Source organism: Ceratotherium simum, chromosome 15, assembly GCF_057802395.1.
Source record: "Ceratotherium simum simum isolate JZ-2026a chromosome 15, ASM5780239v1, whole genome shotgun sequence".
NCBI lineage: Eukaryota > Metazoa > Chordata > Mammalia > Perissodactyla > Rhinocerotidae > Ceratotherium > Ceratotherium simum.
The window spans coordinates 47243738-47271007 of record NC_141914.1 but is presented as its reverse complement, the minus strand read 5'-3'; the positions used below and the strand labels follow the sequence as shown (position 1 = coordinate 47271007).

The 27270-nt window shown below is 39.2% G+C and overlaps 2 long non-coding RNA genes and 1 pseudogene across 2 annotated transcripts in view; 1 reads left to right on the top strand and 2 right to left on the bottom strand.

Moving 5' to 3' along the window:
- The window catches only part of LOC147915202 (uncharacterized), an 89329-nt gene extending 88074 nt beyond the window's left edge, over positions 1–1255 (bottom strand). Inside the window, exon 1 of the long non-coding RNA XR_015554501.1 lies at positions 1099–1255. This is a non-coding gene — a long non-coding RNA (uncharacterized LOC147915202). The remainder of the gene's footprint in view (positions 1–1098) is intronic.
- A 2910-nt stretch (positions 1256–4165) lies between these two features.
- Positions 4166–27270, top strand: part of LOC147915201 (uncharacterized) — a 33087-nt gene continuing 9982 nt past the window's right edge. Inside the window, exon 1 of the long non-coding RNA XR_015554500.1 lies at positions 4166–4334. This is a non-coding gene — a long non-coding RNA (uncharacterized LOC147915201). The remainder of the gene's footprint in view (positions 4335–27270) is intronic.
- LOC101408796 (anaphase-promoting complex subunit 15 pseudogene) lies at positions 5682–6045 on the bottom strand (annotated as a pseudogene).

The following is a 27270-nucleotide window of genomic DNA, read 5'->3' as shown; positions in this document are numbered from 1 at the left end:
CAGGGAGGCTGAGTTATGCTCCTGGCCAGCTGTTGTAATGCTCAGCTGCTTGTAGTTGTTGTGGGCCCTTCAGTCTCTTTATCAGGTGTGGGGAGCCCCAGCACAGTTGGCTGTAAGTTCTAATACCACATTTGTGTTGCAGTATTTCTTTTAAGTGAGTAGGCCCCCAGCGTGGCAGGTTGTTAGGCTCAGGGCCTTACAATTGCTATAAACCTCTAGCCTATTAGGTCTCTTGTCAGCTCTCTGAGGATTGCAGCTGGGTGGGGCTGCCCTCAGGCACAGGAGCTCCCAATTGTTTCAGGCTTTGGAAGGTGGGGCAAACCCCCTATGTGGGTCTTTGAGAAGCACAAGTCTTCTGCAGCTGACAAGCCCTGTTGCCCACAGGTCCACACACACAGTCAACACAGTCCTGCCCCGTGTGAGCGCCCCGACCTCCCCAAGCGGACCCAGTCTCTCCACAGCGGGAGCCCCACACACTCCGCCACCGCCCCACACTCTCCACCCGCTCCTTGTGCACACCCTGCCCGCTCAAGTCGGCTCAGTTGCCGGGCTGCAGAGAATCCAGTCACCAATCTATGCAGGCCCACAAGTTGCCTGAGGGCTTGTTGTTGGGTGGGGCCAGTCTCTAGGGTGGGCTGCCTGCCCTGGCTGAGCTGGATTAAATCCGTGCTCTAGCAGGTGGAGCAGACCCTGGGCTAGCAAGTCTCAGGGAGAACTCCAATGGCGTCTGTGTCAGCACGCTCACACCAGGCCACAACAATGGCCGCCGCCAATGTCCCAGTCCCTGGAGAGGTCTCACCCCTCACCGAGATGCACTCAGGGCCTATTAGGTGAGTCTCTTGTCACTGAAGCACTGTGCACCTTTCTTTCTGGTGATTTTAGGTTGCTTTCTGGAATGGGTGAGTTTGTGCGTGGGCCCTTTAAGAGCCAGTTTTAGTTTCTTTGTGAACCGGGTTTTCTGGGGGTGCTACCCAATGCTTTAGTAGCAGGCAAAGTCAGATATTATGCCACTGGTGTCGATTGTGCTGGGTCCACAAAATGCCCACAGCGGGGGCGCTCCCCGGCTCAGGACCCCGCGCCTCCAGGGAGGCTGCGTACCTGTGAGCTGCTCCCGGCGGCCGTGAAGCTGGCGCTTGTGAAGGCGGCATTTTTCCTCTCTGGAAGGGAGTCTCTGCCTCTTCTACCCCAGTTAGGATTGTCCGTTGTTGCAGGAGTTCCTCTTATCCAGTTTTCAGTTCTGTCTCAGGGGTAATTTTTCCATGAGTAGTTGTAAATTGGTTGCGTCCATGGGAGGAGGTGAGTTCAGAGTCTGCCTACGCCGCCATCTTGACTCCGCCCCCCTATAGTTGATTTCTAGTTTCATACTGTTGTGGTCAGAAAAGATGCTTGGTATTATTTCAATCTTCTTAAATTTATGGAGATTTGTTTTGTGGCCTAATATGTAATCAATCCTGGAGAACGTTCCATGTGCATTTTTAAAGAACGTGTATTCTTCAGTTTTTGGATGGAATGCTCTGTATATATCTACTAGGTCCATCTGTTCTAGTGTGTCGTTTAAGGCCAATGTTTCCTTATTGATCTTCTGTTTGGATGATCTATCCGTTGGTGTAAGTGGAGTGTTAAAGTCCCCTACTATTAGTGTGTTACTGTCTATTTCTTTTTTTACGTCTGTTAATAATTGCTTTACATATTTAAGTGCTCCTACGTTGGGTGCATAGATATTTACAAGTGTTATAGCCTCTTTTTAGATTGTTCCCTGATCATTATATAATGCCCTTCTTTGTCTCTTTTCACAGTTTTTGTTTTAATGTGTATTTTGTCTGATACGAGTATTGTTACCCCAGCTTTCTTTTCATTGCCATTTGCGTGGAGTAACTTTTTCTATCCCTTCACCTTCAGTTTGTGAGTGTCTTTAGGTCTGAAGTGTGTCTCTTGTATGCAGCATATATATGGGTCTTGTTTTTTATCCAGTCAGCCACCCTATGCCTTTTAATGGGAGTATTTAGTCCATTGAAGTTTACAGTAGCTATTGATAAGTATGTACTTACTGCCATTTTTTACTTTTTTTTCCTCGGTGTTTTGGTAGTCTTTCTCTGTTCCTTTCTTCTTCTCTTGCTCTCTTCCCTTGTGGTTTGATGGCTTTCTTTAGTATTATGTTTGGGTTCCTTTCTCTTAGTTTTTTTCTGTATTTATTATAGGTTTCTGGTTTGTGATTACCATGGGGTCAATATACAGTAACCTATATATATAGGAATCTATATTAAGTTGATAGTCTCTTTAGTTTGACCTCTGTCTGAAAGCTCTACCCTTTAACTCCTTTCCTCCCACATTTTATGTTTTTGATATCATATCTAACCTCTTTTTTGTGCATTTGTATCCATTACCCTCTTATCATGGAAATAGATACTTTTTCCTATTTGTGGTCTTCTCTTTTCCCCTTAAATAAGTCCCTTTAGCATTTCTTGTAGTACCGGTTTCTTGGTGACAAACTCCTTTAATTTTTGCTTGTCTGGGAAACTTTTTATCTCTCCTTCCATTTTGAATGATAACCTTGCCAGGTAGAGTATTCTTGACTGTGGGTTTTTTCCTTTTGGCACTTTTAATATATCTTGCCACTCTCTTTTAGCCTGTAAGGTTTCTGTTGAGAAGTCAGCTGATAGCCTTATGGGGTTTCCTTTGTATGTAACTTGTCTTTCTCTTGTGGCTTTTAGGATTCTCTCTTTATCTTTAATTCTGGACATTTTTATTATGATGTGTCTTGGTGTGGGACTCTTTGGGTTTATCTTGTTTGGGGCTCTCTGTGCTTCCTGTACCTGGATGTCTGTTTCCTTCCTTAGGTTAGGAAAGTTTTCATCTATTATTTCTTGAAATAGATTCTCTGCTCCTTTGTCTCGCTCTTCTCCTTCTGGGACACCTATAACATGGATGTTAGTGCACTTGATGTTGTCCCAGAGGTCCCTTAGACTGTCCTCACTCTTTTTAATTCTTTTTTCTTTTACCTGTTCAGCTTGGGTGATTTCTTCTAGTCTTTCTTCCAGCTCGCAGATCTGTTCTTCTGTATCCTCTACTCTGCTTTTGAGTCCCTCTAGTGAATTTTTCATTTCCAGTATTGTATTCTTCATTTGTGATTGGTTCTTTTTTATAGCTTCCATTTCTTTGTTGATGTTCTCACTGAGTTCATCCATTCTTCTCCCAAGATCAGTGAGCATCCTTAATAATCTTTGTTTGAACTTTCTGTCAGGGAGGTTGCTCATTTCTGTTTCACTTAGTTCCTTTCCTGGGGTTTTGTCCTGTTCCCTTACTTGGAACATATTCCTTTGCCTCCTCATTTTGCCTCTTTCCCTGTGCTTGTGTCTATATGTTAGGTGAGTCAGCTATGTCTCTTGCTCTTGGATAGGTGACCTTATATAAGTGATGCCTTATGAGGCCCAGCAGTGTGCTTCCCTCAGTTCTGAATGTTCCAGGAGTGACGCCCATGTGGGCTACATGTGTCCTTCTGTTGTGCTGTGTTCGCTCTCCCTGTAGGTGCCCAGGAAGGCTAAGCTATGTCCCTGGCCAGCTGTTGTAATGCTCAGCTGCTTGTAGTTATTGTGGGTCCTTCAGTCTCTTTATCAGATGTGGGGAGCCCCAGCGCAGCTGGCTGCAAGTTCTAATAGCACATTTGTGTTGCAGTATTTCTTTTAAGTGAGTAGGCCCCCAGCATGGCAGGTTGTTAGGCTCAGGGGCTTACAATCGCTATAAGCCTCCAGCCTTATGTCTCTTGTCAGCTCTCTGAGGATTGCAGCTGGGTGGGGCTGGCCTCAGGCACAAGAGCTCCCAATTGTTTCAGGCTTTGGAAGCTGGGGCAACCCCCTATGTGGGTCTTTGAGAAGCACAAGTCTTCTGCAGCTGACAAGCCCCATTGCCCACAGGTCCACACACACCATCAACACGGTCCTGCCATGTGTGCATGCCCCAACCTCCTGAAATGGACCCAGTCTCTCCAAGGCAGGAGCCCCACACACTCCACCACTGCCCCATGCTCTCCACCTGCTCCTTGGACTCAGTCGCCAATCTGTGGAGAATCCAGGCAGCTCACTTAGCAGGCCCACAAGTTGCCTGAGGGCTTGTTGTTGGGTGGGGCCAGTCTCTAGGGTGGGCTGCCTGCCCTGGCTGAGCTGGATTAAATCGGTGCTCTAGTGGGTGGAGCAGACCCTGGGCTAGCAGGCCTCAGGGAGAACTCCAATGGCGTCTGTGTCAGCACGCTCACACCAGGCCACAACAATGGCCGCCGCCAATGTCCCAGTCCCTGGAGAGGTCTCACCCCTCACCGAGATGCACTCAGGGCCTATTAGGTGAGTCTCTTGTCACTGAAGCACTGTGCACCTTTCTTTCTGGTGATTTTAGGATGCTTTCTGGAACGGGTGAGTTTGTGTGTGGGCCCTTTAAGAGCCAGTTTTAGTTTCTTTGTGAACCGGGTTTTCTGGGGGTGCTACCCAATGCTTTAGTAGCAGGCAAAGTCAGATATTATGCCACTGGTGTCGATTGTGCTGGGTCCACAAAATGCCCACAGCGGGGGCGCTCCCCGGCTCAGGACCCCGCGCCTCCAGGGAGGCTGCGTACCTGTGAGCTGCTCCCGGCGGCCGTGAAGCTGGCGCTTGTGAAGGCGGCGTTTTTCCTCTCCGGAAGGGAGTCTCTGCCTCTTCTACCCCAGTTAGGATTGTCCGTTGTTGCAGGAGTTCCTCTTATCCAGTTTTCAGTTCTCTCTCAGGGGTAATTTTTCCATGAGTAGTTGTAAATTGGCTGTGTCCCTGGGATGAGGTGAGTTCAGAGTGTGCCTACGCCACCATCTTGACTTCTCTCTGGAGCATGTTAAAGAAGGAAAATCTAGAGATCTCCTAGGGAACTGCTGAATCAGAATCTGCATTTTCACAAGATTATCAAGTAAGTCATGCACACGTTACAACTTGAGAAGCTCTAATCTAAACCACAGAAACTTTAGAAATTACTTTTAATTTTATTTTGTCAAAATCTTCCCAGGAAACATTTTTTTTTTTTTTTTTTTTTACATCATAGGAGCTCCAAGCCCTTCTAAGTTTCCTATATACTTTGCTTTTTCTGATCATTTTCCATGAGATCATAAATAGCCAATCATCTAAAAGGTTTTCAGGCTCATTATACTGGAGCATAGTGGTTGAATGCATGTGAGGGTTTATTCTTTTCATTAAACACACTCCTTGTTTGACTATACATATGCCATATTTCCTTTTTTCCAACTTAATTTGTACAAATTTTAATAAGGGAAGAAGAGAGAGCACAGTTGGCAGAAAGAATGTGTTGGGATGAGTAGAATGCATTGTAGCTCAATATCTATTTCTCTGTGGTTCCACTTCATGGAGAATAATTTCAATTACTGAATGTATGATTTTAACCAATTTATGCTAACTAGATACTCACTCAGGGGAAACAGATAAACCTGCGCAGTTTAATAAATTACCGACAATTTTACTATTTGCATTTCCTTACTCAGAGATGCTTGGGTGTGACATTGTCTCACGAGTAAAGCAGGTGAGCAGAAAAATTTCTTGCCATGTTCTGTTTTTTTTTTTGTTTTTTGCTAAACATTCATCAGCTGTTTCTGCAGAGGGTAGAGAGCAGGTTGGGCTGGCCTGGAATCTTCCTGACCTTCCTGCCCTGTCTACCTAGACTATCCACTGGTCTTGATCCTGTTTGTTGCCTTCCACGTCCATCTCAACGACCTCTCCATCACCAGGCTACTCACTGCAATCATTTGTCTCATCCGTATCCTGCATGTCCTCATCATCCTCTGAGTCTTCACTATACTCGTCATCTTCATCCTCCTCCTCTTTCTTGTCATCACAGTGCTCTGAAGCTGGCTTGCCAATAGATACCAAGTTGTTGTCTTTCTCCATGATGCTCTGGAGCCAGGCCTGCTGCTGCTGTTCTTGCTGCTGCAGTTGTCTCTTCCACCCAGGGTTGATCCAAATTAAACCACAATATCTCAGTCACATGGAGCAAGAGTGAGGGCAATAAGGTGGACATGGCTCCGAGATAGCTGTTTGACCTTGGCCAAGTCACTACACCTCTCTGAGCCTCAGTTTCCTTATCACACCAGAAGGCAGCAGCCTGCAGTTGTATCTTTTAGACTATGGCGTGTACATGGCAGCAGGATGATAGGCGACTTGTTTTCAGCTTCCTGCAGGAAAGTTCAGTCTCAGCCCAGAGTTTAGGCACAAGGGGACAGGCATGTGCGTACACATAGATTCAGGTGGCCTAGAGTCCAGACCTGGTTTTGCTACTATTTGCAACCCCTTGCCAGTCACATAGCCTTGGACAATCATTTAGCCTATCTAAGCCTCTATTTCCTAGGGAAGATGGTGAGGGGGGAATCTTCACTAATATTCCATGTCTAATATGTATCACATATCTTTACATGCTTATGTCACACATTCCTCCCAACAATTCTATAAGACTAAACTTTAGTCTTTAATACAAGAAAACTGAGGCTTCTAGAGGTTAAAGAAGTTTCCCAAGATCTCAAAGCCGATAGCCTGAGAAGGAATTGAAACTCAGGTCTATTTGACTTCAAAGCCCATGCATTTTTTTTCTCTAGACCAATGCAGCCTACTAATATAGGATGTTGTGAAGTTCAAAGGAAATAATGTATGTAAAAGAACTTTTTTAAAAAGCAAAGCATTACTGAAAGGTGCGGTTGTAATATTTCAATTAACGTCGTTTTTGTTGTTTGACAAAAGCAAAAAGTCTCAGCTCCTGCCCCAAAGATGCTGACAGTCCAGCTGTGACAAAGCCTCATAAAACAGATAATGAATAAACTACGCTTTATACATTCAATGACTTAAGTATGTAGTAAGAGTGGCTGGGTTGGATTCTGTAAGAAATAAAAGATGAATAAAATGGGCTCCTTCTCTCAAAGAAAGTATATCATACCACAGTGAAATTGATAGGTAAAGAGCTTGTTAGAAACAAGACAGAATGAGATGAGTGTTAAATAGCGGTAGGAGCGGCACATTGAGGGAGTGCAGAGAACAAAACGCTGAACACCGATCGACAGTTTCAAGGTGACAGCTTACTGAGCATGTCACCTTCAGGAGTCTTGAAAGATGGGCAGAGAATGTGAGAACGCATTCCAGGCTGAGACACAACGATGGGCAGAGGCACAGAAGCATGAAGACGCACATGTGAAAAAGCGTTGAGTTGAGGTGGTTCCATCTGGAAGGGAAATGGCCCTGGGGAGGAAAAATAGAAAGACTTGCCATATTACCTATAACTACTTGGTATTGTTTGAGTTTTTTTCAACTTAAATGATGTCATATCTGAAGGAAAAAAATGTGTTAGGTTGTGCAAAAAAAAATTTGGAATTAAATTCTCCGCTGTTGTAATATGCTAATTACAGGTACCAGCAGTAAAACCAAACAGGTTAAGAAAAAGCAGAAAGTTCCCAAGGAAAGAAATCTGTACAAAAGGAGTAGGATTTCAGTTGGCCGTAAATGATAGGTTAGAGATGACTAGACTGAGAGGAGAAGAATTGAAAGAGAATGTGAATGATTTGTCATTTCAATCATGCCTCCTAGTCTGACCCAGTTTGCCTGAGAGGAATTGTGCAAACAATCCTGGAATGTCTCCCCCATCAGGAGTACATATCGCTTTGGTTAAGTTTAAAAACGCATAAAATGAAGCATACTACAGTGAAATGGAGTGTTTTTCAGTTTGGTCTTTAAAGTTCCTCCTTAGCAGTTTATATTGTCTCTCCAAAAGCTTAGAACAAATTTAAGGTCACGGCATTTAAGTTCACCTCTTTTCTTTTTCTCTCACATTTCAGTGTGAATAGTGAACTTATGAGTAGAAAATCTGGAAACTTATATTTGAATTTTTTTAAGGATATTGTTATGGCATCATTAGTTCTTTATAAACACATACATGCACTTAATTAAAGAAAAAATAATAGTAAATAATGTTAGAAGAATTGAGTTAAAATATAATAAACCCAATTAAAGTAGTTCCTAAGAGACTGCTTAAAGATTATACTGGAACACTAACTAAATGATCCAAAAAATAAATGGACATTAGTTAAGTCTATATTAAGGGCTATTGGCAGAACATAGTGCATTTTCATGTTTGATCAATAATTAAGTTGACAAACTTTTATTGTACTAATTGGCAGTGTTAATTACATTTAACCTTTAAATAATACCTCACTGTGTTCAGAAAATAATGTTTTTACTAGTTTAATAATTTTTGAGTCTCTATTTTTCACTTCAATAATTGCATTTTTGAACCTGAATCCAAATTTTTTAAGCATCAGTATAGTCCAATTCCTTTACTAGCAAGTGGGTCAGAATTTGCATATGGGCCTTTACCATCTGCAAAAGGCAAATCATCGGGGTGGAAAAGAAAACTGACCTAAGAAAGCCAGCTTAGACATCCCAAAGACAACTTTTCTATATTGCTAAGGTCTAGGTCTTCCCCTAGACACCAGGAGAGATGGTGAGTATAGTTGTTCATTAGGAGAGAAACCCAGATTCAGGTTCTGTTAGTGAGCTAGTAGGAGGAAAGTTAGATAATCTGAGGATGTCCCAAGTACACCTACTCAAAATTGAGAGACCAAAACATGGCTAATGGGATGCAGAATTTGCATACTCCTCACCCAAACAGCTCAAATGTGAATTCTCCATAAAGGACATCTTTTTCCCTCAACGTCCCATTGTCCCAAGAATCTTTTCCAAATCTCCCCACAAATCCAAAGGTGTCATCCTCTTACCTCTGGAGGTCCATTCCCATGCATTACTTCTGCAACCCTGGTTCCTGGGACCTCAGCAAGGTCTACAGTCCAAGTCAGCCAGGTCCAATCAGAAAAGCAGAGCCCTTAACAAGTAGTTCAAAAGAGATCTTGAATACAGGAAGCAGTTACAAAGGTGTCGGAAGAGATTCAAAACCAAAAGGGGTGATGAAAGAACACTTTGGATAGCAACAGCAGAAAGCTACCATCACCCCTCGAGCTGCAGGGATTAAAAAAAAAAGAATATGGAATTACTAGACCACAGGAGCCAGGGAGCCAGGGATGCCCAATAGAAACTGAGATCACAGAAAGAAGAACTGAATGGTAAGCTGGTACCATAAGAAGAGGCACAGCCATGATTATTTTAAATATCTCCCAAGTCAGAGTGCAAGATCAGAAATAAAACTTGGACTTCTTGACTTCTCTGCCTTCCAATCTCCTGCCAATTCCCTCCACTGGCCGAATCAAATAAAAACCAGCAGAGTCAGCCCTTTGTGACACAGAGAAGGAGAAGGCTGGAGATGGATCTAAGACCAAACACTAAATGACTGACATAGTCCCCTTTTCACCCTGGACTGGAGATCAGGCAGTTATTTCACACCCTTATCTGCAAGGGTCTTCAGGAAAATATCTGGGACCCACACAAGGATATCCTGGAGTAATATCTTTAATGAGCCTCTTTGTCTCCTTAAGTGACTGATTTCTCTTTCTCTGAGCAGCAACTGAGATTTGCTAAAGAGCCTGAGTCGTGGCAGCTGCTGAAGTCTCTCACCTAATTCCGCCAGCCAGGAACCATGATCTAATCAATGTTGCATCTACTCCCTTACTTTAAAACTCAGCACCCTTATTGTACAAGTGCCTCTGAAGTCCCTGATGCCATTGTAATGTGGACCTGGACAGCTTCCAGTTCTTTCTCCAAATCATATCACATTTAATGAGGATAATCATTTCTAGCTGCCACAATAAACATACACCAAATTCTCAGTGATGGCCTAACAGAATAAAGGTTTATTTCTCATTTGCACAAAGACTGATGTGGGTCAGGCTCTCTCCTCCATCTTGAAGCAAAGTCATCTGGATCACATGGCTTCCAAGGCAGCTCAGCACTGAGTTGCAGCTTCTGACAATCTATAATGAGATGGCGCTAAGGTCATTTACCAGCTTTGACAGGAGCAACATCAGTGACCAATGAAGCTATGCGGTTCTTGCAACTCACCCAGGAGCAAAAATGGAATAACAGAGCAGAGAAAGAGGACTGGCAGCCCAGATTTACTGGTGCCGAGATTCAGAAATATCCAGCAGCATCATGGTCCAAACCTTGGTCATGTAAGCCTAAATTTCCTGTTGAAATTGATGATCATCCCCACTAATTCATATGTAGGGAGCATGTTAACTACTTAGTCCTATCACTCACACATTGCCCAAGCTACCCAATGGTCCGGTATCTGCCTTGACTATCACGTAGGACTACACTTCCTTTTAGAGATCAAGGCCGAGGCCACATAAAAGTACATTGATATAACCTTCAGAACACAGAGAAGTATCATCAGGACTCCCCCTCCCCTTAGGGGACCTGGAATTTTTGTTAAACAAACAATAAAATAAAAACATCAAAACCAGAAGGGTGAGTTCTTTCCCTATTACAAACATAAAATGTGAAGTAGTTCCCTGCATTCCTCTACCGACAATGATCTCTCACTAGTAGTTAGTAAATTAGTTTTCTAGGCCACCTACAACCTATCCATGAAGCTGAGGTATGGACAACGACCTTTGAGAAATGGTGAGTCAGTAAAAGCATCTAGTGATTTCATTTGATCTGTGAAATGGCCAAGTTCCTGTAATTCTTCACGAATAAATTATCTTGTATTATTTCTTAAGAAAGACTGAATTGAGTGGCCGTAAGGAACGTTATCTCCTCTCCTGACACTCAGATTCCCTATATTTCATCTTTGACTTGATCCCTCATGTGGCCGTCATCCTCTCTCTGAGGTGATTGTATTTTTGTTGAGATGGTACCCTTTTTTCCCTTATACATGTAGATAAACTGTTTCAACATGTTTATCAATGGGTTTTCTGATTCCATGAAGTATCTGGCAATCTGGCCTCCCAGTTTGTCTATTTGATTTTTTTTTCTCTTAAAGCCAGTGTTTAGTTGTTGTCAAAGTAATGCATTCATAGAATTTAAAGACAAATAGTACTAAAAGTCACATAATGAAAAACAGCAGTCAGCCACTATTATCAGATTTTTCTCTCCAGAGATAATCAATATCAACTCTTTTGATTATTTTATGTGGTATTTACCTTTGTATTTATAAATACATTTGTATTGTTTACTCTCCAACTTCTATTTTCAAAATTTTGAAAGCCACAGAAGCATTGAAACAGTGGTATCTTTCACTGAGATTCAATTGTTAACATTTTGCTACATTTGTTTTATCCTTCTCTCTCTTTTGACTGAACTATTTGGATGTAGGTGGCACATATTATGACACTTTACAACCAAATACTTAAACACATGTCCCCTAAATGAGGACATTCTTCTCCAAATGTCTCCTGGCTTTGAATGACACTGTTTAAGGAACTCACAGCCTATATTAAAAAACCCCAAAATCAGAAATCAAACTACGGCCTAGTGGAGCATATTCATTGATCATTAGAGGATCTGTATTCCTGTAGTGCCTACTATCGTATTCCTGGAGCATCTACCTTGACACTCTGAATTCTGAACACAGCTCCCTGCATTCCTGTACCTCTAATATTCTCTTACATAGAAATTATGAGATTCATTTCCAATGCTTTCTTTCAACTCTTAGTGTCACAGCTGCCTTTTACATATACTAATAACTTCTAGCTGATTTGTACAACTGGTGACCTAGGAGAACCTCAAATACACTTGTAACTGTACAAGAATTACATTAACCAACACCAGGCTCTGGCGTGAGGTGTTCTTTGGGCCTTCTTACAACATCTACACCTAACCTTCATCCTAAAAGCAGAATGAACTGAATATGATAGACATTATCAGCTTCCATCTTAACAATTCTATTTATCTTCCTCCACAGGCATATCCATGCCATGGTTTATAAGCGCATTCGTACCCCAGGCTCCAGAGCCCCTGTTGAATGATGCAAGATGAGAAACCATCATATGAAAATGGTGCTCACTTGCAACCTGTTATTTCTAGAGGATTGGTGGTAAGAGTCCTTCTCCTTACACAATTTGGAACACATCTTAGAGAATTAAAACATTCTACAGAGAAATCTGACTTCTGCTGCATCTGGAAAAAGGTGTGGGGAAGTGGTATATGAGCTAGCCTAAGAACCCTGAGCTGTTCTATCCAAGGGCAGAGGTCAAGGGGCCCCCTCAACCCTCCTTCCTCTACATACTCAGGAATCATGACAAGGGAGGGGACCTACAGAAGCGTGACCCCAAAAGTCTGAAATACATCCTTGCTGAAGGCATGAAGCTAGATATTATCTAGATCTTGTCTGAGGCCAGAGAAGAAACCAACAAGAACAAGAGATGGAATATACGCTGTTGGGATGTTTAGGAAAATAAGTTGAAAACTTAGGTCTCTGGAGTGAAGGCTCTTTCGTTTGGAGTTGAGCATGGGCAGCCAAGACAAGGGTAAATCCTTAAGTGTGTTCTATGAGCAGGAAAGTTGATCTTTGATTTTCTTTTTTCTTTCAGTGTTTGGTGACCACATATCTCTTCAGGTCAGACTTCCCTTTTAGGCCAATAGAACACCAAATCATTTACAATGATGCTTGTTGAGACGGATTTTCAACAAACTATTTACACTTTCTTGAACAGGGGAAGTTTTTGTTTATCTCTCTAACGAGAACCCCTGCTTACTTACAAAATAAGAAAGAGTAATCCTTAGCTTTTCCTCACAATGATCTTTCTACTCCAAGAATTTTGGCCAAAAGTTAGCTTGGCTTTTAAGTCTCCCCGCTCGTCTTTCATTTTTCTGCCTCTCTCTTCATGGGAAGAGTCAGAAAGAGGAACTAGAGCATCCCAGGCATTTCTCCACCAGAAGGATGATTTTCTAACTTTTCTTTAACCAATAAGAAGAATACTTTTTTGTATTTAGCTATTGTTTATTTTTTCTAAGAGAAACTTAAATTTATCTCTTCCTTCCCAAAGAGTACTTCAGCTGTGCAATTTATAAAATTAAATATTTAATAATTCCCATAGCAAATATTGTAGACAGGATTAGTAACAATTGCTTTCTAAAACAAATATCTCCTAAAAGAGGTGATAAAACCTCAATTTATGTGAGAATATAACATCTCAGTTCCACTTACATCAAACTTAAAAGTCATTTAAACAGAGAACGAATGTAGAATCATCATAAAGGGAAACAGCAAATAGTGTACATTGATGAGTTCTAAATACTTACAATGGACATGGAGGAAAAAAAACTCTAAAAGTGGCCTTCCTTTTAACTTCACTGAATTACTTTGAAACTCGAGCATGAATTGCTACAGTCATGTTTCTCAAAGTGTGCTCCACAGATCAACAGTATCAAAATTTCTAGTATGTGTGTTTAAAATGCACATTCTTGAGATCTACCCTAGCTGCTCTTCTGATTCTCACCCATACTAAAGTTTGAGAACTATTATGAGGGAGAAGAAAAAATGGAATAATTATTTGAGAGAAAGGATTTTACAAATACAAAACATCAACAATAACTACAAAAATGGCAATAAATGTCCACATATTTGGAGATAAGTGCTGAAATGTGATTTATTAGTGAAATGATGTAGTGTCCAGGATCATGGTCCTGCATAGATCATTGTTGAAGTTGGGTGATGGAAACATGGAGTCATTATTATTCTAGTTTTATATATATTTTAAATTTCCCATACTACAAAGTCCGTTAACATGTTGTTACATACTGTTCCAAAAATAAGGAAGAGGTATTGGTCCTAGGGTGACATCTCTTTTCACATGATGGACTAAGAAAGGTTATATTCCACAAGCCCTGAAATCATTTAGCAATATCTGAGATTTTATCTAATTGTGACTGAGCTTGATCTGATTAAACACACACATATTTGTATTTGAAAATATCTTAGAAAACAACATTCTAAGTTACAATAGTCATTTAAAATCATGTTTTTTACCTTCTTGACATTTCTCATAGCGTTTCCAGTAGCACTTAGTAATTATAACTACTCTGATGTGACATCACCTTTCATTTTCTGATCTTTTTCTTTTCCACATGACCCTGTCTCTCTTGAAAAATAAAACTCGTACTTTGGAAAAGCAACTTTAATATCTGGGATCAGTGGAAAGGGTCATGTCTCATTTATTAATGTGTTGGAGTCTTTGTCCCTTTAGTCTTTTTTGATCTGAAGAAAAATAACTTCATTTTTTTCTACTAGCCCCAAATACTCTGAGGCATTGAACTCTTAGCCTCTCTATGCCTGGCAGCTGCTTTTTAAAGGGCTAAACTCTTCTTAGATTGGTTTGTACAAGTAAAACAATTTGAAGTGCATTCATGAGTTTTATGAGATCAATAGACTGGACTACACAGGAGGTGGCAGAATCTCCTGAGAGCTGTCTAAGCCATGGCTTTCTTTCAGATGCCTCAACAGTCTTTATAGACATCAGCAAGGTTGAGCTAATCAATACCGCCCAGCTTCTGCCAATCACACTGTTGTACAGACCAACAGCAGTTGATTAGCTTAATCAAAGTCAAGATTGGAACAGTCTACAGCCATGAATATAGAAATAGCCCAAGACTTAAAAATATATATATATTATTTTGAAACTATGCTTTAACATTCATATCCAGTGAGATTTTTAAAGGAGCAAGGAGGTTAAAAAGGAGGAATAAAGAGGAAAAGAGCTTAAATGGAAGAAAACATAGTTTAATCAATTAACTTCTTGTTAGTAAAAGCCTAGCTAGGCTGTTTTGAGGGAACACACTTTGCCTCTCACGCTGTCATTGGATCGTGTTGACTGTGCTTAACCAGCACTGAGTGGTGACGACCCGGGCTTCTACATACACTAAATCTTTTCTCACCAAAAATGGTGTTGTCTTCATAAACAAGCAAAACTAAATTCTACTGTTTAGGATTGCAGTCTTTGGTGTTAAATTTATACAACAAAACAAAGAAGTGATTACCATAGAAGCTGAATGAGTGTTTACTTCTAAGGGGGAGACAAAGAGTTGTAACTGGGAAGGGGCACACAGTCAGCTTTAAGGATGCTGACAGCATTCTCTTTCTTGAACTGAGAGGTGTTTGTGTTTACAATAATTCATTAAGCTATATATTTATGTTTTATGCCTTTTTTAATGTATATTATATTTTACACTTTTAAAAAATGTTTAACTAGAACAACTACCCAAGAGACTATAATTTATACATCTGGTTTGCTAACCATGGTTCTGACCAATCTGGAACAGGAACCAAACCAGAATTTCCACTGTTAAAAAATACTACGTATATAAAAATATTATATATTTATATTTATGTATGCATGTATACACACATATTTTTGTACATTGTTGTATTTCTTCAGTAAAGGTGTACCTGCAACAACATTCCTGGCATCCAGTTAAATCTAGAGGAGCCCACTTTCAGCTAATATCTCAGACTGAATTTTGTGGTTTGAGTACCACTAGACTCTAAATCTTTTCTCAGCTTTATATTCTTTCATAATATGACCTCACATTTCCTAATCAGCTCCTCTAGCCTTTCTTCTATGAGGTCTCCCAATCAAATTACCAAGGACACTTGGTGGTCTCTCACTAAACATGGGATAATACTACTTCTAGAAGTTTCCTCAGGTGCTCCCCAATCCAGGCTAAAATAGTGCTCAGATAGCATAAGGGACTTAAATGTGACTACAAAACTGAAGATAGGTTTTTTGAAGCCGAAAGTAGTACTCATATTATATCACAACCTAAAATATATCCTATTTGAATATTTATATAATTCAATTAATGCCAGGCTTTAACCTTTGCTAATAAGCAATATCCGTAATCAGTTCAATAGGATTATAAGGACTCTTAACACTCTTAAACTTGAGCCCAGATACTACTAGGGAAATCTCATCCCACCAATATCACACCAAATAAGAAATACAAAAAGACGAAAGCGAGAGAAAAAAATTAATACTTTCTAAAGAATGCTTCATTTGTAGTTGCCATGGTGGTTACTAAAATAAATAGAAGAAGATATGTTGTGTTAATGTAGGACTGGACTACCCTCAGTGACACAAGTTATCACTTAGTTACTACTCGCCACCTTAACAACAACATCTCCCAAGCATCTAACTCAGTTACTGTTCCCAAGTCATCTCCAAGCTTCCCACGGCCTCCTCAGTCTAACCTTCCCATATCTTGCTCCCTCTCATTTAGTCAGTTTCTCTCAATTTTCCCCAATTCTACTCCCAGGACTATTTTATTCTCTAACTTTCAACATTGTTCAGTATTCTTTCATTCAGAGCTGGACTAAAAAATAATACACTTCCACGGGGCCAGCCCGGTGGCGCAAGCGGTTAAGTGCACACGGTCCGCTGTGGTGGCCCGGGGTTGGCAGGTTCAGATCCCGGGTGGGCACCGATGCATCGCTTGTTAGGCCGTGCTGTGGCGGCATCCCATGTGGAGTAGAGGAAGATGGGTACAGATGTTAGCCCAGGGCCAGTCTTCCTCAAGAAAAAAGGGGAGGATTGGCATCGGATGTTAGCTCAGGCCTAGTCCTCCTCACAAAAAAATAAATAAATAAATAAATAAAAAATAATACATTTCTGAAGCCTAGATTCAATTCACCCAAGGAAATAGTGAAAATGTGGGGATTTCAGGGTAGGGAGTGAGTGAGCTAAGGCAGAAGAGTAGATAGTCACTGCCCCAGTCCCATTATGGAGCCCCACACGCTCTGTGCATGTGGATGTGTGAGCTGGCCAAGGAGTACAACCTTGGCGCAAGAGAATCTAGAATTCTTGGAACCCAGACACCCGAGAAATAGCCACAGGAGTCCCAAACTAATTTAACTATTTGAAAAATCCTTGGAGAAAAATCCTATTTCCCCAAGATAAGACCACAGTAAACCCTTATACACAGTTTGCTTGGAAGACAAAATATTTGTCTGAACCATCAGTGGAGAGACAAATTATGAAAAGTGCCTTTGGTGGTATAAGGTTGGGAACTACTGCTCCAGGGAATAGGGATTTAGGCTATTTATATTCTGAACAGACTTTAACATCTACAAGAACTCTATAAATATTAAACAACCACCTTTCAGAAGTGACATTGTGGTGAGCAGCTGATACTCAGAAAGCCATTGAGAAGGAATCCTAAAAGAAATCGTTGATCCTATGCCATTACAGAATGCTACTGCAAGTAGGCTCCATATAATACCAACTGAAACATTATAATACTCCTCTGTTATAAGCCTTAAGAAGATTTGGAGGAAACTGAAGTACCAATTACTTTAGTGTTGACAATAACATTTGTTTATGCATGATGTATTTGTTTATTGTTGTTAGGAATTCGTTGGTTTGTTCCAGGAAGTAGGGTACTTTTGCTTTTCTTCTCAAGGCTGAATGAGATGTTTCATAAAACACACATCGAACACATATGTTTCTAACAGGTAGTCTGTAAAATATGCCCTTGGATGACCGGAGTTCAACTGGCACCTCTGCTCCACCCCGGGACTGAGTAATGCCAGTGAATTGCTTAACATCTCAGAAACTAGGCTGATGAGAATAACAGTATGGAGTTGAAAATCAAACAATACATATGAAAAAAATACGTGAAAGCATTTTGCACACTGTAAGGGCAAAATTTTTGCAAAGGGACAAAAAAAATTGGCCATGGTTTTGGTACTAAATGGAACCATTGTTTTCCCCCATGAACTTCTATTACACTATTAGATATGCTATTATCCTAGTCAGGTTCAAGAGAGAATTATCAGCATGATTTGTCACCAAGGCATTATGTGTCAATTACCTCAGAGTCAAACAAATTTAAATTCTTTGGATGTAGCTTGGAATCTCTATTTGTGATTAGTAGGAACAAAGACTTGCCAAATTAGACATGTAAAACTTAAATTTAAGGCAAAGGATATACAAGTATAGACAAAAGCCTTTTCTGGTAACAAACACTTTCATATAAATAAATTTATGATGGTTTTAGCACATAAATATTAGATGAAATATGCAAAAACTTAAAAATTAACATTAAAGAAAATTATCTTTGAAATCTAGTTGAATCAAATCCAAAAAACAACACTACACATTGGTTTTACAAGTTTAAAACTGCTTTTCTGTAGGCAGAGTGCTTTGCAGTGAACAATTGATATGTATGAATTTTCTGATTTCTTCCTTTTATCTTTTCCTCTGGCTCACTGTCTGCTCCTTAACTTTTTCTAAAAATTTTCTAGTCTTTTATTTCACTGAGGGAAACATCAAAACAACAATATAACATTCTGAGCATTAAAGGGTCAGCTACCTGCTTTATTAGAACAGAGGCTTGTGCTCCAATATGTTGCTTCTCTAGAGCACTAAAATTACTAAAATCCATATTGTCCTAGAAGAGAAAAATAAAATACAGCAGTTGCAAATACGCTGAAAACCGACAATTCCTGTGTCAGCCACTCCAGGGATATGGTAGGAAATTGACTTTTGTAATGAAGTGTTATTCATGCCTTCAAACACAGGATTACTTGTTGTGCCTCCTGGGGTTAAGACAAGGATGTCACTCTCTCCTTTGAAAACCTCATGCTTCTTAAAATTGTGCTAGTTTTCTGAACTCAAGCTTTATACCATACAATTATTCTTGGTGCACGTGCTTATTGGTCAGGGGATGTTACAACACACGTGTACCACAAATATGTAAATCAATTCATTTATTCACTGACTTAACAAATATTTACTTGTGCCTGTAAACCACTAGACACTGAGCTAGGCACTGTAAAGACTAGAGGTCTGTTCATTTAAAGGTCTATCACAAATATGTAGAAATTAAAAACAATATACCCTTGAACAAACAGTGGATGAAAGAGGAAGTCAAAAGAGAAATTAGAAAATATCTTGAGACAAATAAAAATGAAAATACAACGTTCCTATGGGATGCAGCAAAAGTGGTATTAAAAGGGAAGTTTATAGCAGAAAAACCTACATTAAAAATATAAGAATAACTCAAATAAAGAACCTAACATTACATCTCAAGGAACTAGAAAAAGGAGAACAAACTAAGCCCCAAGTTAGCAGAAGGAAGGTAATAATAAAGATCAGAGCACAAATAAATAAAATAGAGAATAGAAAAACAATAGAAAAAATCAATGAAACTAAGAGTTGATTTTTTGAAAAGATAAACAAAATCAACAAACCTTTAGCTAGACTTACTAAGAAAAAAAAGACAAATAAATAAAATCAGAAATGAAAGAGGAGACATTACAACCAATGCCACAGAAATAAAAAGGATCATAAGAGACAATCATGAGCAATTACACACCAATAAATTAGATAACCTAGAAGAAATGGATAAATTCCTAAAAACATACAATCTACCAAGACTGAAGAAATAGAAAGTCTGAACAAATCTATAACTAGTATGGAGTATGAATCAGTAATCAAAAACATCTCAACAAAGAAAAGTCCAGGACCTGATGGCTACATTGGTTAGTTTTATCAAATATTTAAAGGACAATTAGTGCCAGTCCTTCTCAAACTTTTCCAAAAATTGAAGGAGAGGGAACATTTTAAAATTCGTATTTTATGAGGCCAGAATAATCCTAATACCAAAGCCAGGTAAGGACACTGCAAGAAAAGAAAACTACCTACCAGTCAATAACCTTGATGAATACAGGTGTAAAAATCCTCAACAAAATACTATCAAATTGACTTTAACGGTACATTAAAAGAATTATACATGATGACCAAGTGGGATTTATACCTGGGATGCAAGGATGGTTCAACATATGCAAATCAATTAACATGATACACCACACTAACAATAAAATAAAAACCCATCCCCCATTCCCAGTCTCATCGCAGGCAGCTGTGCACAAGTTCCTAGAACAACCTGTACCCAGCTTACAGGAACCAGGGTGGGCAAAAAGAACCACTGTCCTCCAAATATCAGGGATCTATGCTCTGATCACTAATTGCTGCTTCTAATCACAAAGGTTCAGACAAAAAGGTGGCCATTGTTGCTGCACCTCCCCCCATTGCTGTAAGATCCTCTTCCTCCTTCTGAAGTGACTTGCAGGGGATTTTAAGAGCCAGCACTCCCTCTTTCCCCACTTCATTTTTTTCTTTTTTCCCTTTTCTGAGCCAGATGATTATACAGGGAAAATTAGAAAGTGACTGTGCATACACAGGGAAAGTCTCAGCAAAGACCTAAGCAACCTTAAATTTACACTTCAGGCTGATCCTTGGCACAGAGACAGACTATAACAAACAAAAAACAAAAATAATTTACAAAAAGAAAACCCTGGGGAAGGAGGAGAATCTGACTTCCAGAGTTACCACATTATTAGATTCAAATGTCCAGTTTTCAACAAAAAAAAATGACAAGGCATACAAAGGAAAAAAAGTAAATCAACTGAAATTGTCCCTGAAAAAGACCTGATGGCATGTATACTAGACAAAGACTTTAAAACAATTGTCTTAAAGATGCTCAATGAAGTAAAAGAAGATGTGGAGAAAGTCAAGAAAGTGATATATGAACAAAGTGAATATATCAATAAAGAGATAGAAAACCTAAAATGAAACCAAAAGAAATTCTGTATCCTAAAGTACAATAACAGAAATGAAAATATTCACTAGAGGGATTCAAAGGCAGATTTGAGCAGACAGAAGAAAGAATTAGCAAACTTGAAGAAAGGATAATAGAAATTATTGAGTCTGTGGAACAGAAAGATAAAATGTTATCTTAAAATAATATATATATTATTAAAATATATAATATAATGTTAAAATAAAGACAAATGAGCAGAGCCTAAGAGACCTGTGGGACACCATAAAGGAGACCAATACATTCATTGTGGAAGTCCCAGGAGAAGAGAGAAAGGGGCAAAGAGAATATTTGAAAGAAATAATGGCTGAAAATTTGCCAAACTTGACAGAAGACATGAATATAAACATCCAAGAAGCCCAACAAACTCCAAGAAGATAAACTCAAAGAGACACACATCAAGATACATTATAATCAAACTTTTGAAAGACAAAGAGAGAATCTTGAAAGCAGGAAAAGAGAAGTGACTCATCACATACAAGAGGTCCTCAATGAGGTTAACAGCAGATTTCTTGTCAGAAGTTTTGGAGGCCAAAAGGCAATGGGCCCATATATTTAAAATGCTAAAAGAAAAAATTTTCAACCAAGAATACTGTATTCAGCAAAACTGTCCTTCAAAAGTGAGGGAGAAATTAAGACATTCTCAGACAAAGAAAAACTGAGGGAGTTTGTTACAACTAGACTTGCCCTGCAAGAAATGCTCAAGGGAGTCCTGCAGGGTAAAATGAAAGGATACGAGACAGTAACTCAAAGCCATATGAAGAAATAAAGACCTCAATATAAGTAAATACATGGGCAATTATAAAAACTACTATTATTGTAATAACAGTTTATAACTCAACTTTTTGTTTTCTAGATGATGTAAGAGACTGCTACATTTTTAAAAAATAATTATTAGTCTAAAAGCTGATATTATTTTAACTTTGGTTTGTAACGCCACATATCATTTTCTACATAATTTCAGAGACAAAGGCATTTAAAAGAATTATTAGTTTGCTTTTGGACACACAATGTATAAAGATGTAAATTTGTGACATCAAAAACCAAAAGGAGATGGGATAGAGCTGTAAAGGAGTAGAGTTTTTATATTTTATTGAATTTAAGCTAGTATAAATTCAAACTAAAGTGTTTTAACTTTAGAATGTTAAACGTAATCCCCCTGATAACCACAAAGAATATACACAAAAGGAAAAGAGAAAGAAATTTAAACATTTCACTACAAAAGAATATAGTAACGCAGGAAATGAGAAACAAAAATACTGTAAATAGAAAACAAATAGCAAAATGACAGAAGAAAGAACCTCCTTATCAGTAATTACCTTAAACATAAAGCACCGAGTTTGGTGAAATGGATAAAAACTTGTGACCCAACTATATGCTGTCTACAAGAGACTCGTTTTAGCTCCAAAGACGCATATTGATTGAAAGTGAAAGGATGGAAAGAGATATTCCTTGCAAATAGTAACCAAACGAGAGGAGAGGTGGCTATACTATTATCAGCCAAAATAGACTTTAAATCAAAAAAGTTTACAAGAGACAAAAAAGGACATTATATGTAGTAGAAGATTCAAAACAGCCAGAAGATATAACAATTCTAACCATGACAGACCATCAAATATGTGAAGCAAAACCTGGCAGAACTGAAGGGAGAAATAGACAATTTTACAAAAATAGTTGGAGATTTCAACACCTCACTCTCAATAATGGATAGAATCAGACAGAAGATAAACAAGGAAATAGAGGACTTAAACAACACAATAAACCAACTAGACCTAACAGACATATGGAGCACTCTACCCAACAACAGTATACACATTCTTCTCAAGTGTACATGGGACATTTTCCAGGATAGTTCATGTGTGTTAGGCCACAAATTAAGTCTCAATAGATTTAAAAAGATAAAGATGTCATACAAAATATATTCTCTAACCACAATGGGATGAAGTTAAAAACAAATGATCTATCAAGCCATAAAAAGACATGGAGGAAACTTAAATACATATTGCTAAGTGAAAGAAGCCAATCTTAAAAGGATACATGTTGTAGGATTCCAGCTATAGGACATTCTGTAAGAGGCAAAACTAAGGAGAGAGGAAAAAGATCAGTAGTTGCAGGGGTTATGGGAAGGGAGAGATGAATATGTGAAACATAGGGGATTTTTATGGCAGAGAAACTATTCTGTATGGTACTGTAATGACGGACACACGATATTATGCATTTGTCAAAACTCATACAATGAACAACACAACGAGTAAACCCTAATGCCTTTAGGCCTTTAGTTAACTGCTAACTATGGCCTTTAGTTAATAATAATGTATCGATATTGGTTCAGTTGTAACAAATGTACCACACTAATGCAAGACATTTGTAGTAGGTGAAACTGGGATAGGAGGAGGTATGAAAAACTCTCTGTACTTTCTGGGAAATTTTTCTGTAAACCTAAAACTACTCTAAAAAATAAAATCTATTAAAAAACAAGAAAAAAAATAGGTGAAATTAATTTTAACAATATACTCAATTTAATAGATCCAAAATATTATTTCGACGTGTAATCAATATTTTTAAAGTATCAGTAAAAATGTTATACTTTTTTTCTTACTAAACATATGCAATCCAGTGTGTATTTTACGCTTAGCTGCTTCTTAATTCACATTAGCCACGTTTCAAGTATTCAATAGCCGCATCTGGCTAGTGGCTACCATATTAGATAGTGCAGGTGCAAATAACTTATGTCTTAATTGTTAGAATAGAGATGTATACAGGACATAATAAGAGTGGGGAAGGGGTATTTAAGGCAGTCTGTGGGACAGGAAAGGCTTCAGAGTGAGAAGACAGCTGAGTTGAGACTTGAAGAAATCATGGGAATTATCTGTTAAGCACAAAACACCAGGCAGAGCCAAGGCAAGGGTCAAAGTCCCGGCCAGATTGACTCAGCCAGTAAAGATATAATGAGTGGGCCAGTCTTCCTCAGCAAAAAAAGAGGAGGCTTGGCATGGATGTTAGCTCAGGGCTGATCTTCCTCACCAAAAAAAAAAAGATATAATGAACCACTGTTAGATCTAGGGAGTTTATTACTTTCATTAAGAGTGAAAGGAAGAATAGCTAAAAGTGCTCACTCCCTGAATCTTTGTCTCACACACCAAAAAGGGTGACACAAAAACAAAAAGGTGCTGGTTGACTGCAATATGAGCTGTGGGATACCCCATTGCTGAGGAGTGAATTCTAGACTGCTGCTCAGTGGTTTTCTGGTCTGCAGCTATACTCTGAAGGAGACAGGACAGAAAGCCTCATACCTCATCAGAACTTGGGAGGTGATGAGAAACTGTCTCCTAACAGCCTCCAAGAGGAAATAGGGAGGCGAGTCAGAGATGACTTCATGGCAGCTCCTCACAAGCCTCCCATCCTCTCAGGTACTAGAAGGATCACAAGGCATTCTGCCCAGATTCAGAATAGCTGTGGTTCAAGCCTTTGCCTGCATGATCTGTGTGGGTCTGTGCAAGGTTGCCAGGCTGACAGCACAGAGCTATTCCCCTACGTTATTGAGGGAGAGAAAGAAGAGAGGACATCTAATAAAATAAACAGCATGCAGAAAAGGAAAAGGGTACAGTGTCCGCCTAGAATATGGTAAGTATGTGGCAGAAGTGTGAGATAGGAGACTTGAAAAGTAGGTACAGACTAGTCTTGAAGGACCTTATAAGTCACAATAAAAGTTTTCTATTAGAAAGAGTTTCAGGAGAGAAGGACTAGATCACACTGAGATTTTAGAAAGGACCCTATGATGGCAGAGTAAAGAAAGAATTGAAATGAACCTGGGTTGAAGGTGAAGCTGGGGCTGCTGGAGTAGAGACATCTTGGGGACCAGTAAGAGAAATGCATCATCCAATTTGTCTACTTTCCTGTTACGGTTGGGAAGAAACAGTCATCAATCCACAGAATGTCGTCACCGTAAGTAGGCAGAGAAGGCAAAGAGCTCAATGTTACTACATGCACCATATTCCATCTGTCAATAATCCAATTCTGCCATCTTCCTTTTCATGTTGTAAATTTTTATCTTTTTAGGATTGCCTCCTCCCCGCTTTTTGCTAATTAATGGAATTGCATCACTTGGTCTTGAAAAATAAAAGTCTGAATGACGGGTGAAAGAGCTCTCAGCAACATAAGAAGGAAAAACTGTTGCATATTTCCCCAATCTACAGAAAAGCTGGCACTATTATGTGTCATAAAACCGTACATGCAAATGTTATTTCTAACAGAGGAGTCTGGCAAGCACCCAGACTCCAAATATTGGTCTCCCTGCCCACCCTCAGTCCTTTGCTGAAATGTCTCCTTCTCATTGCAGCCTTTCTTGACCACTTGATTTAAAACTGTAATCTTGTAATGATAGGTAGAGGGCATAAGAGGGGTTTCTCTGGTGCTAATAATAGTCTCTTTCTTGATTACAAGAAAGGGTAGCGGTTACACAGATGTGTGCTGTACTCTTATGATTTCTACACTTTTCTATATCTGTTACACTTCAACTAAAAGTTGTTTATCTAAAGAAGGTTGGGAAGAAGACAGTTCTGCCTAGCAGCTGCTTTCTCTATTCTTCTGCCTTTTTATGCTTGGTTTGGTATCTTCATTGCATCACCATTTCAAGATGGCTGCTCGTCCTTCAGGCATTACTTCTGCGTTTACAACAAGCAAAGGACTGAAAAGTGGAAGGGTGAAGGGCTTTCTCTGGAGAGATTTTGCTTTTCATTATGAAAGGAAGCTCTCCCAGGGACTTTTGTCTACATTTCACTGGGTTGCATGGGTACTCCCGCAATAAGTATTGGCTTTCCAGCCTCTAAACAGAGAGATATTGGAAATGGGTTTTGAGGAGCCAACGTATATTATCTCTACACATTGAGGAGAAGTCTGAGAACAAGGTTAATGCTGGTAATAGTGAGTATTTGTAATATAAAAGGAAGATACCAGGGCCTAAACAACTTAAAACCACAGCTCATTAACTAACCCCACATTTGTAGTGTATATGTTATACTCCAATCTCCCGCATGCCCTTTACTTCCAACTGGTGCTTTAGATCCAAATCTCCATCAATTCTCCTCTGATGAAGAGAACTGGACCAAGAATGAGCACCCACGCTTTATGCACAAGGCTTAGAGTAAAGACAGGCAAGTGAGAACCTCACTACTTTCCTCTGAGCACGCCCAGGCTCTTGCATGACTTCTCATGTTCTCCCAGGCCTATCCTACCACATGCCACAAACACCAGTGAAAGAAATCAAAAAGCATAGTGCAAGAAAATGGTGCAAGAAAAAGGTGATCAAACGAATCCATTTAATTTATTTCTAGATTTGATACATTTGTGTTTGTCTCTTAGTCAACTTGTTTCAAAAAGTATTCAAGGTAGATTCAGTTTTACTTGTAACATGTGTATCTCTCCCGTAAAAATTAAGCCCAGAGCCATTGGCCTAATTTTTTGTAATTGAGGGCTCCATTTTGTATTTATCTCATATCTAAGTTCCTCTTCCTGAGGACTGAAGTGGCAGAAGGAATGGAAACACAAGATTAAATCTTGTGACCCACATTCCCAATCATGTTTTCTTCCTTGAGTTAACCCAATGTATTTTTAGGTTTACAGTCTTTTCAGACTGTTGTTTTTCCCTTTTAAGGATTGTTCTTGAAAACTGCTTCTACCTTCATGAGAATTATCTCCAGTTTTTTCTTATAGCCCCAAAGTCATTTATAAATGTTGTTTGATATTGCTCAGAAGCCAGTGAAATATTTTAAGTGATCTTATCCCACCTTATGTACTAAGTCTAGTAGTCACCCCTAGACTATTCCCAATTCTTACAATGTACTGGCTCTGTTATCCTACTACCCTAATGGCACCATATTTATAGCCAACATTGATTAATTACTATGTGGCAAGCACTATGCTTTAGTTTGACAGACATCAATCCATTTGATTCTTACATAACCCTATTTAGTAGATGCTATTTTATTCTCATTTTATAGATTAGAAAACACACAGGTTAAGTAACTAGCTCCAGTTACTTCATCCAGTAATTGAGGGGATTAGAATCCATGCAGTCTGGTTTCAAAGAGAGTGTGCTTTTCCTCTATCCTATCTTTGTCCTCAAAGTAATATCATCTCAATCCAAATAACACAATATACAGTTATCCAACATTTACCGCTATCCATAAAATTTAAAACTTCAAACCCTATACAATGTCTAAACCAGATAAACCACCTAATGTATATTTTTAAATTAGCTAACTGCGTATAAACCTCTCCCCTCCCGATTTTCTTCCCATTCTGTTGAGTCCTACTCAGAGGGTCACTGGTTGGAGTCTGGATTTATCATTCAGCAGTTACAGCTGGGATACTCCTCCACAACCTCCTAAATTACAATACTTCAGCTCCAAGGCTTTATCAACCTTCTGTTTTCCAAAGTCAGTCACGTAAGATTATATTAGCACCACACCCACAGACTTTCAAAAACACAGTTAGTCCTAGAACAAAAGTAACGACTTTAACAGCTATTAATCTATGCATTGTTTCTCTTTACAATAGTATTTCCCACTCAAGAGTTGAATAACAGACTCCAATACATTTCTTAATTCCTAGGCCAGTTATTCTCAAACAATTTTCAACGTCACTATACCCTAAGGAGAGTATCTACTTCCATCAGTGAAGTGGCTCACTACAGCAGTGATTTCAGGACATGGAGATG